The sequence below is a fragment of the Ambystoma mexicanum genome, chromosome 2p, assembly GCF_040938575.1.
Source record: "Ambystoma mexicanum isolate Mex_15411 chromosome 2p, UKY_AmexF1_1, whole genome shotgun sequence".
Taxonomy (NCBI): Eukaryota; Metazoa; Chordata; class Amphibia; order Caudata; family Ambystomatidae; genus Ambystoma; species Ambystoma mexicanum.
In genome coordinates, this window is record NC_090923.1 from 228,431,776 (window position 1) to 228,444,153 (window position 12,378).

Below are 12,378 nucleotides of genomic sequence, written 5' to 3' on the forward strand. Positions count from 1 at the left end.
GCTCAGCCCGCTGGGCCCGGCCTCGTCCAAGACTCTTGAGTATGGATCACGAGGCCTACCCTGCTCCTTGGGTTTAGGCCCCATAGGTGTGACACCCTCGGCCCGGGGATCGGTAGAGCTGCGTTTAGGCACCCCCTCGGAAGTATTGCCAGTATTAGGGCGTAGCCCCTCTGCCATGGTGTCGGTAAAAGGGTGTAGACCAGGTAAAAGAAACTTCCGGTCCCTAAACACTGCACCCGGGAGAGTCCGAGGATCCATCGACCGGAAGGCCGGTAGCTGAAGCAGCCTCGGTGCACTTGCCGGTTGAAGGACCTGACCGGTCCCTCCCGCGTGGGAGAGTCCCTGGGAAGTAGTCTCCCTTGCGGGGTGCAATGGAGAATATCGGCCCTACCTTGGGCCTGGTTCGAGGCTTCACGAAGTTCTTGAGATCCTCTGGAGGCGACCTCTGGAAGAGCTCCCTCCACCTGGCTAGTCTGTTCTCAGCGCCTTGGAGGACAGCGAGTCACACGCCGAACAGGATTGCCAACCGTGGTCTGGGCCAAGGCAACGTAGGCAGAGGGCATGGGGGTCTGAAGTTGGGAAGAGCCTGTTGCAGGATGGACACCTGCTGAACCCTGTAGACGTCGACATGAGCCGGGGAGGAGCGTGACGCCTGAGGACAGAGTACCTGAATGATAGATCAGACAAAAAAGACAAAGAAGAAGTATCCGCATGTGGAATTACATGGCCGAAGTCAAACCCAGGAGCGCTGGTGAATTCGGCCCTTCCCTGACGATGTGGAAAAGGGGTCTGAGGTGTGGCGACGGAGGGAGGAGTCAGGGCAGCGCATGCTCCCTGTGGCGCACCCCCCGCGCGCCTCTAAATTTAAAGGGGGAGAAGGTGATAAAGGTTCTGTCTCATACAGTATGGAGGAAAGGTGACAGGACATAAGAGTATATATGTGTATTGTCCCCACCTAAGCCTTTCGTACACGGGGCGAAACAACTCCCAATTGACAACTCTAGCTTAAAGGCAGTTTTACAAAACTAGTGAAGTTTCTGCTAGACGGGCTGTGGTTAGAGGTAATAAATTGAATTTGAGTTTGTCATCAGATATACGTACTATGAAGTTGAATACCATTCTGCCCTCCGTTAATTGTACAGCTCAAACAGAGCCAATTTTAGCGGGTGATTTACGTGAAAGGGATCCAGGGGTCAATTCTTACAAGGCACCTTGTATTGGAGGCAACGAAGGACAGGTTGAGAAGCAATATCAAGCAGAATGGGAGAGGGGAGTGACATTTAACATCTTGGATTTGTCAAAGAAGAGTAAGATTGCGAAAGTACAGGGAGGTTTATTGTCAAATTGTGTTACTAAGACCCCCGATACCTTTGGGATTAAGACTATTTCCACGACCAATACCTCCTCTCGGGGCTGTATGCCCACCATCCAGTCAGAAGGTAGATCTCCATTCTGGGAAATGGATCTTAACTCTGATCAGCGGGTAACATCTCGGACTTCGCAACTACACGATCAGTAACCATGGTTGACGGCGGAGAAAAACCGACCAAGGGGTTCTCAATACCAACTGGGAGGAGTGGAGTCAGCAAAAACAACAACACTGCTCTCTCAGAATCTACTGCAAAGTTTATATCCGAGGCTGCACTCAGGGGTTTAACAACTATTAGATTTATTATATAGATGCAATCCACAGATCCAGGAGGATGAGCACATAGGGGCCCATAGATTGAAAGCCTATAGTGTACTAAGACAGGCTAAGGAGGGTGAGGGGAAAATGGAGACTGATGGGCACCAAGAAGAGGCTGACGACGACGACTAGGGCTTTGCCCAAGGATTTTGACTAACGGCAACCGATAGAGCAATTCAAATTGAGTCTGTCCTCTTCTTTGGCTCCCAAGACCCTGGTATACTTAAAAAGGAGAAACGTCCTCACAATTTTTGCTGAAATTAAAACGCTTAGTCTAGTTTCATCCCCCGATATAGTTTGGGTAGCATTTTCAAACCGTGCTGACACTAATCGCTGTCATCTTTACGTTGCACAAAACCTGATTAAAGAACTAGTCCTATCAGAAGCAAGTAACCTGAAAGAATTGGGCTTTGACCAACAACTAGAAAGAGGGGAGGAGGAGGAGGAGGTCATTAATAAGTTAGGGGATGGGGGCCTCAGAGTCTCTTTTAATCCTGCAACCCAGGGCTTAAAATGAGCTAAATTGGTAGGTTCACAAGTGGAGGTGGACGACTGCAATTGGGCCTTAGTCACATCCTCTTTGAGCAAAACAACGCAACCGTAGCAGCATGAAAACTAGAATTGGGAACTGTGACCAGTTAGGTTTGAAAACTCCAGAGGAAGCCAAAAAATATTAGTAATATTGACGCAATGCAACCATGAGATTGGGTAACAATTTTGATTAAGGAGACATGGCTGTTGAAAACTCCGGTTTTGGGGTGCTATCAGGTGTTTACTCAATTGGCAAGGACATGCAATGGAGGCAGAGCCTTGGGTGGCCTGCTGACGGCAGTGGGCTCTACTGTGAGATGAGGGCGCCTGTGATTCCCAATCTCCCTTTTGGAGATATGGCAAGGAAATTAACTTTCGATGGCTTAACTAATATGTTCGTTATGAATATTTACGGGCATCATGGAGTGTCTAATCTGCAAGATTTCCTACTGACTATCTCTACTTGGGCCAACTCATACCCTGACGGAAGGATTCTTGTGGGGGGCGATACTCAAATTGTATAATTCCTGAAAAACTAGATGGTAATTGGGATGGGATTGGGGAGAGCCTTTCCAATGCACCTAAAATCCAAAATGGTTTGAGGTGGTGGTCAACCATGGAGGCGATGGGTTTGAGCCTAATTAATTCCATGGCAGTAGGGGACGGTAATGATACATCTACTTGGAGACAAGGGGAACACTTCTCAACCTTGGATTATATATTTGCAGATGCGCTCTCAAGGCGCTGTTTCGTGAGTTTTGTAGTTCAACACAATAATAATTGGAGTGATCATGCAATTCTTATAGCCGAATTTAATTGGCAGATGGACATGTGGTCCAGTCCGCTTATTGAGCATGTCGAAGTAACTTGTTCTGGGAATGCAATTTGATGGCCTGACCGGAATATTGCGATTCTGAATGAAAAGCTTGACTGTGTTTAGTTTAGTTTATTTATACCGCGCGCCAAACCCTGAGGTAACTGGGCACCAGAGACTTAGAAGCAGGTTACAGCATATTATAGACATACAATATAATGATAGTAAGTGCAAGTGACTGGGTTACATGGTGGTCGAGGGGCAGACAGAGGAGAACATACAAGAAAAAACAGTGGTGTGACATTGGTTAGTATGTCAGACAATAGGAGAGATGTTGGCAAGCCAGGCCTTAGTTTTAGCTCTGACGGTCCAAAAGGAGGGTTCTGCTCTAAGGTTTATAGGTATAGCGTTCCATAGTTTGGCAGCTACTGCCGGGAAGCTGGAGCCACCTGATTTTTAGGTAGAATTTGGGAAAGGATAGACAGTGAGAGTACAGCCTTCTGGTTGGTCATGCTGAAGTGTGTTTGATGAACTTGTCTGCCAGGTACTTGGGGGCGCCATTAGAGAGGCATTTGTGGATGACGACGAGTGATCTAAGGGTGATTCTGTCTCGTAAAGGGAGCCAATGGGCGTCTTGTCTGAAACTGGAGATGTGTGCGTGCCTTGGGAGGATCAGAGCAGCTCTGAGGGCATTATTCTGTAGCACTTGCAGTTTGTTCAGATTTCGCTCTGATGCGCCAAGGAATAGGGTATTGCAATAGTCAATTTTTGAGAGCACTAGCGCTCTGGCTAGTGTAATGCAACTGGAAGGCTTTGCCGGCATTAATGAGCTTATCGGGGTAAGCTGTGGAGGAGGCTGCGGCATTAACCTGTTTTTTGAGTGAGAGTGGGTAATCCAGATAAATCCGTAGGGTTTTGATTTCTTTGGCTACTACAGTGATTAAGTTATCATCTATGTTGATAGAGGTGTAGAAGGGGTCCACAGTTTGTTTAGCCGTGGTTGGGAGCCGACGAGAAGGAGCTCAGTTTTCTCGTTGTTAAGGCATAAACCGTGTTCTGCCATCCAGGCTGGATCTCCAGGTAGAGATTGTTAATCTGTCTGGAGTCCTCTTGATAGCACCCTGATAGGGTGATGAGAACCTGGATATCATCAGCATAGTTTGTGTATGTGACACTGAGGTTATCCAGGCGGTCGAACAATAGATTTGTGAAGATATTGTATAAGGTCGGCGAGACGCACGTACCTTGAGGGATGCCACAAAGGATGGGGATGGGGTGGGCTGAAACCGCCCCCAGCGAGAAGACCTGGGTGGTTCGGTCGGCCAGAAAGGATTGGACCAAGGCAATCGCTTGATTGGAGAATGCAGCTGAGGCCGTCAGATGTTCCATGAGGATCTTGTGGTCAATGAGATTGAGGCTGTCAAAAGGTTGAGCAGCAGGAGAAAAGCTATATTACCCTTGTCCTTGCCTCATCCATCTGAATTTTTAAGTCCAGGAGGGCTGTCTCTGTTCCGTGCCTTGGCCTGAAGCCTGATTGTCTAAGGCCCAAAGGGTTGTTTTCTTACAGGTGCTTCTGGATTTGCAAGTAGGCCACTCTGTCTAAGATCTTTAGGATGTAAGGGACAGTGGGGATTGACCTGTAATTAGTGGGGTTGTTAGGGACTAGGTTATTTTTTTTTTTTAAGGAGACGCATGATCCATGCCTCCTTGAGGCTGCTAGGGACTGTGCTCATTTTGAAGGAAGCATTGATTAGGGCAGTTATGAATGGGGCCAGATCGTTGGCGCCTTCCTGAATGGTCAGGGCTGGGCAGTAATCCCCTTGGCATCTTGAAGGTTTAAGGCCTTTTATGATGCTTTCCACTTCTCTCGTTATGACAGGGGTGAAAGAGAAGGGAGGGCAGGTGGGGGTTTTAGAAATGGGAGGTAGTGGAGAGTTTGCTTTTTTTAGCTAGGCTAATCTTGTTCTGTTAAATTCTGGATTGTAGCATGGCAATTTTGTCTGCCAAGGCTTTTTGGATTCTCTCACACCAGTCTGCATCTTTCACGCAGGTTTCTGTAGGTGAAGAGGGGGACTCGAGTTCCCGGAGGATAGAGAAGAGCTCTTTTGTTCTAGATTTGGCATTATCAATTCTGTTGTCATAGGTCTCTTTTTTGGCTCAGAGGATAGAGGATTTGTAAGTGGTGGCCACTGTTGAGAATAGTGTTTTGTTGACCTGGTTGGGCGTTTTTTCTCCAGGTGGCTTTGGCCATTCGTTTGGCGTTCTGAAGGATTTTGAGCTCAGGAGTGAATCATTTCTTCAGCCGTGGCTTTAGCTTTATATTTAAGTATGAGGTAAACCGTGACTAACGTACTATCCGTTTCTTGTCTCCTGTTTTTCTGTATGTCCCTCTCCTCCTACTCTTCTCTCCCAACCCCTCCCCTTTTTTACAAAATGTATTAATGTACGTTTTGCTGATACCAAAATGTTGTTTGTTTGTATATGATGTTTTCTGTTTGCAATATGATGTTCTTTATTTTCATATGGGGAATGCTTTTTCTTCTTGAAATGTATGGCGTAATACATGACTTCATATATTTGCTTTGTTGGATTGTCATTTTAAATTATGATATTCTTTCGTGCACCATATATATTCTAATGTACCTTCTAACTAGTTTGATTACACCAGCCCTGATTTGAAAAGGGCCGGCAGGGGCCGAAACGCGTGTTATTATAAGGGCAAATTTATGATTACAGATGATAATAAAATATATCTTTTTCAAACTCTAAAAAGTGCATAGTCCTGGACCTTTTTGGATGCGTTTGCATATTTTTATTACCATTTCTTCAAGTGGGCTGCCGGTTTGGCTTTCTTAATTTTGATAGGATCAATATCATCTCCTGCTGATTCAAGTGTTTTGTTATAGAGGTCCACAATTTTATCCTCATTTAGGTTGGCATAGTTTGCCGGGGTAAGGATATTGTGAATTAGCAGGCGAAGGCTTTGCAAGGTGATTTTTCGGTTATTCCTGCAGAGGGTTTGTGGAAGGTAGCCGATAGGGTGTTTGGCTGCCCTTTCCCTTTCCCTTGGATGGAGAAGGAGATGACGTGGTGGTCTGACCAGGCAATTGGTCATTATTAAGGATGGGGGTGGAGCAGTTGTGATCCGCCAACCAATCCAAGGTTCTGCCTTTGTTATGTGTTGGGGCGGTGACCCTGTGCTTGAACCCTAGTTAAGAGATGGTATTTTCTAGGGATAGCTCATTGGCGTTGTTAGGTTCGCTGAGGCCTAGGTATAAGTCCCCAAGTAGGATGTTTTGAGATCCAGTTTTTGTATTAGTGGATAGGAGGTTGGATATGTCTTCCTCAAGTGAGGAGATGGGGCCCGGCAGTCTATAAATGAGGTGCATAAGGATAACTTGTCCTGCGGAGACTTGGACCTTGACTGACAGGATTTCGGCGGATGGGGGTGGGAGGGTTGCTCTAAGGCCAAGGGATGTTTTGGCGATAGAGGCTACTCCTCCTCCTTTGCCGGAGTCCATGTCGTTTCTTAACATTGAGTAGTCCTCTGGTATGGCAAGGGACAGAGCAGGGCCTGCACCTGATGCAACCAGGTTTCAGTAATAGCCAGGAAGTTAAGGTTGTTAGTGGAGATAAGGTCTGCAATGTCAAGCGCATGGGCGGCCAGAGACAGGGCATTAATGAGGGCGCCTCTAATCAAAAGGTGTTCAACTATGCTGATAGGGGTTTTCTGTGTGTTGTCCAGGGTGTGCAAAGGGCTGGATTGTGGTTGGTTAGGATGAGAGTGAGGGGAGAATTGTTTGTTAAGAATGATGGTGGGTAGGAACCGGGAGCCAAGTCGCGGGTTTCTGTCCTTCAGTGGGCATTGGTTCCAAGGTATAGGAGGGACAGCAAATCATCAAACCCATTCTAGTGGGCTGAGTGGCAGGCTGAGCATGAGTGCCTGAGTCTGAGCTCCATGGACAGTGAAGGTCATGGTGAGTGAAGGGGGTGGATGAGAAAAGTGGTGGTGCGAGTTCTTTGAGAGGGAGGTGGGATGAGGAATCGTTGTTAAGTAAAGGAAGAAACGTGGCTAGGATTAGTGTGGATCTGTAGAGGACAGCCATGTACACAGAGGGCGTGTGTTAGGCGGCCTTGGGAGCAGAGGTCTTTAGGTGTAGAGATAGAGGAGCAATCGTAGGCTAGTTCAAAATAGTGGTGGCACACAGGTATAGGCAATACACAAGAGGACCAGGCTAGGTCAAAATAGCGGTGGCACACAGGTATTCAATAGGTTAGTTTGACTGCATGCATGCAGTTGGGTGTAATGGGCAAGTATAACGGGGGGGATGGTAGCCGCCGAAAGAATTAAACCATTCTTAAGTTGTAGAATGTTGTGTTGCTTGCAGGGAACTGTGGTGCTCACATTTTAAGGAAATAACAGCATATATTTGAATAAATCATAACTACTATAAACCCCTTAATTCAGGGGACGTGTTTATTTACAAATATTGTAAATTAAAATCAAATGTACAACATATGTATAACAAGGAAAAATCATTGTCATTATGTGTAATCATGGAATGGAGACAATGTTCAAAACCAGGTTTACCCACATCTAAACTAAACAGGTTCTGGGATAGGAATGGAAAACAATATTGGGTTTAGCAGGAGATTACTTTCTTCGTGAAAACCATTCTTAAAAACAACTGGTTCCTAATATTCAAACCGAAAGAAGTGATCATAGGCAATTTTACTGATTCTGCAATCTTCTAACAATACATAGCTGGATTGTAATTCATCCGGTGTTAGCACAACTGATTGTGATGCAATGGTAACAAACAAATAAACAACCAAGATTCAGTACATTTTGTTGTGTGTATGCCGTTTGTTAACTATAAACATGACATTTTGGTTAGGCAAAGAAAATATTGCAAATGCATTGTTCTTGGGGAGAACAGGGCCCAACTCTTTTGGTTTGTTAATCAAGCAAAGTTTTGTTGTTTATGGTGAGATCTTGCACATTAGTTGGGTGGTGGCCAATCCTTGGTCTACGTCGGGAAATAAACTTCCCTGATGTTAGACTGTCGGCAGGTTGAGGCCTGCTGCAGTGACGTTTTGGCTTTTGGGTGGACAGCCTTCTTCTGGGCCAGTAGGATTGCGATAGCCTAAAAAATGTGTAAGAAGAGAAAACAGAAATGGCCTGTTTTAGATAGAGAACTTGCTCGTATTTTTTCATTTGCAGCAAGTAGTGCTGGGTTAACAGTTAAAGGGATACAGAAACACATATAGATGTGTATTCTGGTATGGGGGGATAAAATTAACTAACCTTGGGTGGGTCCGGCCTGGGAAGATAGGTGTAGAAATCAAACGTGAACTGGAACGTGGTAGTAGAGATCCAGTAGCAGTATACGTGTGAGACCCTAGTTTGGCATTCTAGATTTAGTCTGGTGTATATAGGAATGTCCGCTGGGAAAGCTGGAGATCTAGCACACATCAAGAAAAGAAAAAAGAAGAAAAGTGGAGTAAGAGTACTGCTTGATGTAAATTATGCTAAGTACCCATCTTAAATCTTGCGGTGAAAAAAACAACAACATGCCCCAAGTTCTTACCCAGCATAGGAGCGTGCTGCTGTTGGGCTGTGCCCAAGGTACATCCGTGGTGAATAGTGTAGCTGCGTGGGGCCAGAGTCAGTCCAAAACAGGTCGGACTATTTAGCTCTTGTAGTGGTGGCTCCTGTGAAATGCAAAAGGGCAGGCCTTTAGTAAATGGCTGCAGCAGAGTGCTGTGTAGCATATGGTAGAAGAGTAAGCAAGCCTGGGGGAGGCTGCTATGAATGTGAGCCTATCTCCAATGGGCTGGGGAGAGAAGCGTAGTTGGCCGCTGTAGGCTGGTGATGGGCTCAGGGCTGTGTCCGGACTTGATCTCAGCAAAGTGGTGTGCTGTATGTTGTGCGCATGTGTCTTAGATAAGTGTCTAAGATGGTTCATAATTGGCGCGCAGCTGTGCGCATGCGCTAAGGATTAGTAGCGCAGCTCGGGTGCACTGTGTGGTGTCCCTGTCGGCAATGATGGACACTAGTCTCCTCACGCATGCGCTGGGAGGTGGTAGGAGGTGTGTCTCTGCCGTATCGTACTAGCCTACTATTGAGACAAGTGCTGGTGGGTCGCGTAGCGTGGGCGCTGTTGACATCCAGAGTCTGAGGTAATGTGTAAAGCCCTACCTGGTTGTAATAAAACACTTATGTGAAAAGAGGCGCCGTATAGTGCAAGCGTTATTTACATTCAGCGGTTGAGGCAGTGGGAGTGTATGTGGTAGAAGGACCCTCAGGTGTTATAGAATGCCTATCAATTTGGCTTAATGTCACACCAGAGTGGAGAGTTATAAAGGCAGAGTGCTGGCGCTGTTTCTATTGACTGGCTGAAGACAATGGCAGGGTGTGTGTGTAAATCTCACATTTTACAGAATGGGTGTAATGGGCAATACAGTTGAGGCACATTCAATAAGGACGATAGGCTAAATTACATGAATGTCCTGATAATAGTTATAGAGCAAATTTCTAATCAACGTTAATGGCTACAATATAAGGTATTGTACATTAATACAGTGTGCACATGTGTTTCATGAAAAACAGCAAGTGTCGGTTGCAAGGCGGCGTGAGGTTGTAACGCAATGTTCATAGTTCCAAATGAGGGAGGTGTTGGAAGCTTCGGTTGCCGCGTGGCGTGCTGAGCACTAGGATAGTAGGGACAGGGTATTTAGGGGCAGAGCGCTGGGGCTCTGGTGGGCACTCGGATGTAGGCTTGGATCGTCACTCCTGGCAATTTAGGAGGCATGAGTGCAAGGCATGTTGGGGGCGGTAATGCAGAGGTAAGTGAAATTATCTTGGCAGAGTAGGTAGTTGCCGGGCGGGGTGGATGCATCCAAGTACGGGGCAGCCCGGGCAATGGTTCTGGCTGACCCCGTGTACGGCTTGGGACAGGCGGCAGCCTTGAATCCTTGGGCATTGCAGACATGGGCCGGCTTACGCCTGGCGGCGCGGGATAGGTGGAGATGAGAGGCACGGTAGCCCATCGGCGCCCAGCAGTGTAGTCTGGGCCTGGTTAGGCACAAAAAGTCAGGGCCGCGAGATGGGCGGCCATCTTGGAAGGTGGTGCCTTCCTTATGGTAAACAATGGCTCGGGGTTAAAGCTGACCGTGAGATCACACAAACACAGATTCCTAGTAGCTAGTGGCAGGGGTGTGCTATTCAGCACAACGAGCATCAGGGAATGCCATCCGACATATTTTCATGTCGGATAGACCTTGAAACTAGACCCGGTAAACTGGTCTAGGGTCCTATATATTTTGATTGGAAGCTCACTTAGAAGAATGGGCGTGGGTAACTGGAGGATTGAGTCCCTTTCAGACTGGTTTCCGCAAAGGACATTCCACGAACCTTTACGGTTTGATGGTGAAGGCCTGGAAGTTTCGGCATGGATTAAGGCGAAGGGCTGTACCTATTTGGCATCCACTGACCTCTCCATGGCCTTTGACAAGATATCCAGGAATAGACTGTCGAGTGAACTTGCTAGATGGGAGCTCACGGGTGGTTTGCTGAGACCTTTGGTGGCTCTCTACAAGGATTCTGGTATTTATGTGAGATTTAACAGGGATGGTGGACCGGTTAGAATGTACCTTTACAGGATTGAGACAAAGATTTAATTTGGCACCATGCCTGTTTAAGCTGTACGTATCGTATGTGGTAAATTACCTAGCAGGGGCTGGCTTGATCGCACCTAATATTGGCACTTGTAAAGCATGTAAAGAGTTGGAATATGTGGATGATTTTTGGTTATTTGATAATAATTGAACTGGCTTACAATGCTTATTAGCTAAGTTCTTGTTTGCCAAGGAGAATGGCCTTGTGGTGAATCGGTGATTGGAACGGTGAACTAATTGGTTTATTTAGGTTGTCAGATCAGTGCTCTGCCAGGGTGCGCAATCATTAGATAGAGTCTTTTAAATAAAGAGAAGATTGTGACCATCCAGGTATTGAAAATTGATAGGATGCCCAGGCTTTTTTCAATCAAGCCAGCTCCTTTGTTTTATGAAAGTAAGATTGTCCCAAAACTAATCTATGGCTTGGAGTTGGTAGACGTTTCTGTCTTTATGGTTTTAGACATCAATGAGTGAAAATTTGGCGTAAAATACTGAAAGTGCCAAATGCAATACCACTGGTAGACATTAGATTTGAGTTGGGGATTGTCTCGATGGGGGCATGGGTGCAGTGGCAAATACTTGCCTTATTCATAAAATTAATCGACCCTACTCCTCACTCCCCCTACGAGTAATTTGGAGTAAAACTCTCTTCTACAAAGAATAATTGTAACTTCCTTTGCCAGTTGGAAGAGAGGTCCCTAGCAATTCGGAATGACTTGGCGATGGACAGGGCTTCTTCGTTGGCAAACCCAGAGAGGGTAAAGAAAGCCCTGTATGACTATGACTGGGTTTGTACTTCTGATACTTTTCATTTGTATCCATCCCTGCACAATTTGGTTTTTGATCATAGATGGCGGGGGCCCCTTCAATGTTTCTCTCGCAGTTTCCTAGTAATCATTATAGAATGATTTTACAGAGATTAAGATGGAATCTTCTATTAACTAAAGAGATCCTGTTGAGAAGAGAAAGAATCTCTCTGTCGGAAACCAATAGTAGATTTTGTCACTTGGGCCAGATTGAGACTGCATGACACTTGGTCTTGGAATGTGAAGTTTTAAATACAAGTAGGAGAAATATTTCCCCAATATATCCGATCTGGACTGGGCCCATAATCAGAGTTTACTGAATTGTGATTAAATTTGGAATAGATGGCTTTACATTATCTCTATTAAAGAGGGTCTTGCCGTGGCTGGTTTTATCAAAATTATGAATCAGAGGAATTGAATTTGATTAATTAATGAATAGATGTGCTTTTAATCAAGTGTGATGTCAGCGTTTTATTATGTACTTTTATGAGTTTAATTGCTTGCCTTTTTTTATTTCTGATTGTCCTTATTCCATCTTTATTGTAGTCAATGTATTACTGCATTCATGGATGCATCATATGGATTTTTGTAAAGGTTTTTTGTAAACCAAATACAAAAACACTTTTTTAAAAATTCTTTGCGTATTTATTTTGCAAATCCGAGGAGCTTGCCCAATGATTAGATGGTCGTCCAGATAAGGGTATACTGGGATGGACTTTCTGCGCAGGTGAGCTGCCACTACTCCAAGCACCTTTGTGAATACTCTTGGTGCCGAGGCGATGTCGAATGGGAGTACTTTGAACTGGTAGTGTACTCCCACTACTTTGAAACACAGGTATTTTCCATGCGCAGAGTGCATT

General features: G+C 45.7%; 1 protein-coding gene and 1 long non-coding RNA gene across 8 annotated transcripts in view; both read right to left on the reverse strand.

The window, feature by feature from the left end:
- The window catches only part of ITPR1 (inositol 1,4,5-trisphosphate receptor type 1), a 3,145,915-nt gene that overhangs the window by 1,865,080 nt on the left and 1,268,457 nt on the right, over positions 1 to 12,378 (reverse strand). The window lies entirely within an intron of this gene.
- LOC138566356 (uncharacterized) lies at positions 7,358 to 8,877 on the reverse strand. The gene is made up of 3 exons (XR_011301917.1): positions 8,624 to 8,877; positions 8,341 to 8,497; positions 7,358 to 8,179 (listed from the first exon to the last, which is right to left on the reverse strand). It is a non-coding gene; the product is annotated as an uncharacterized lncRNA (long non-coding RNA).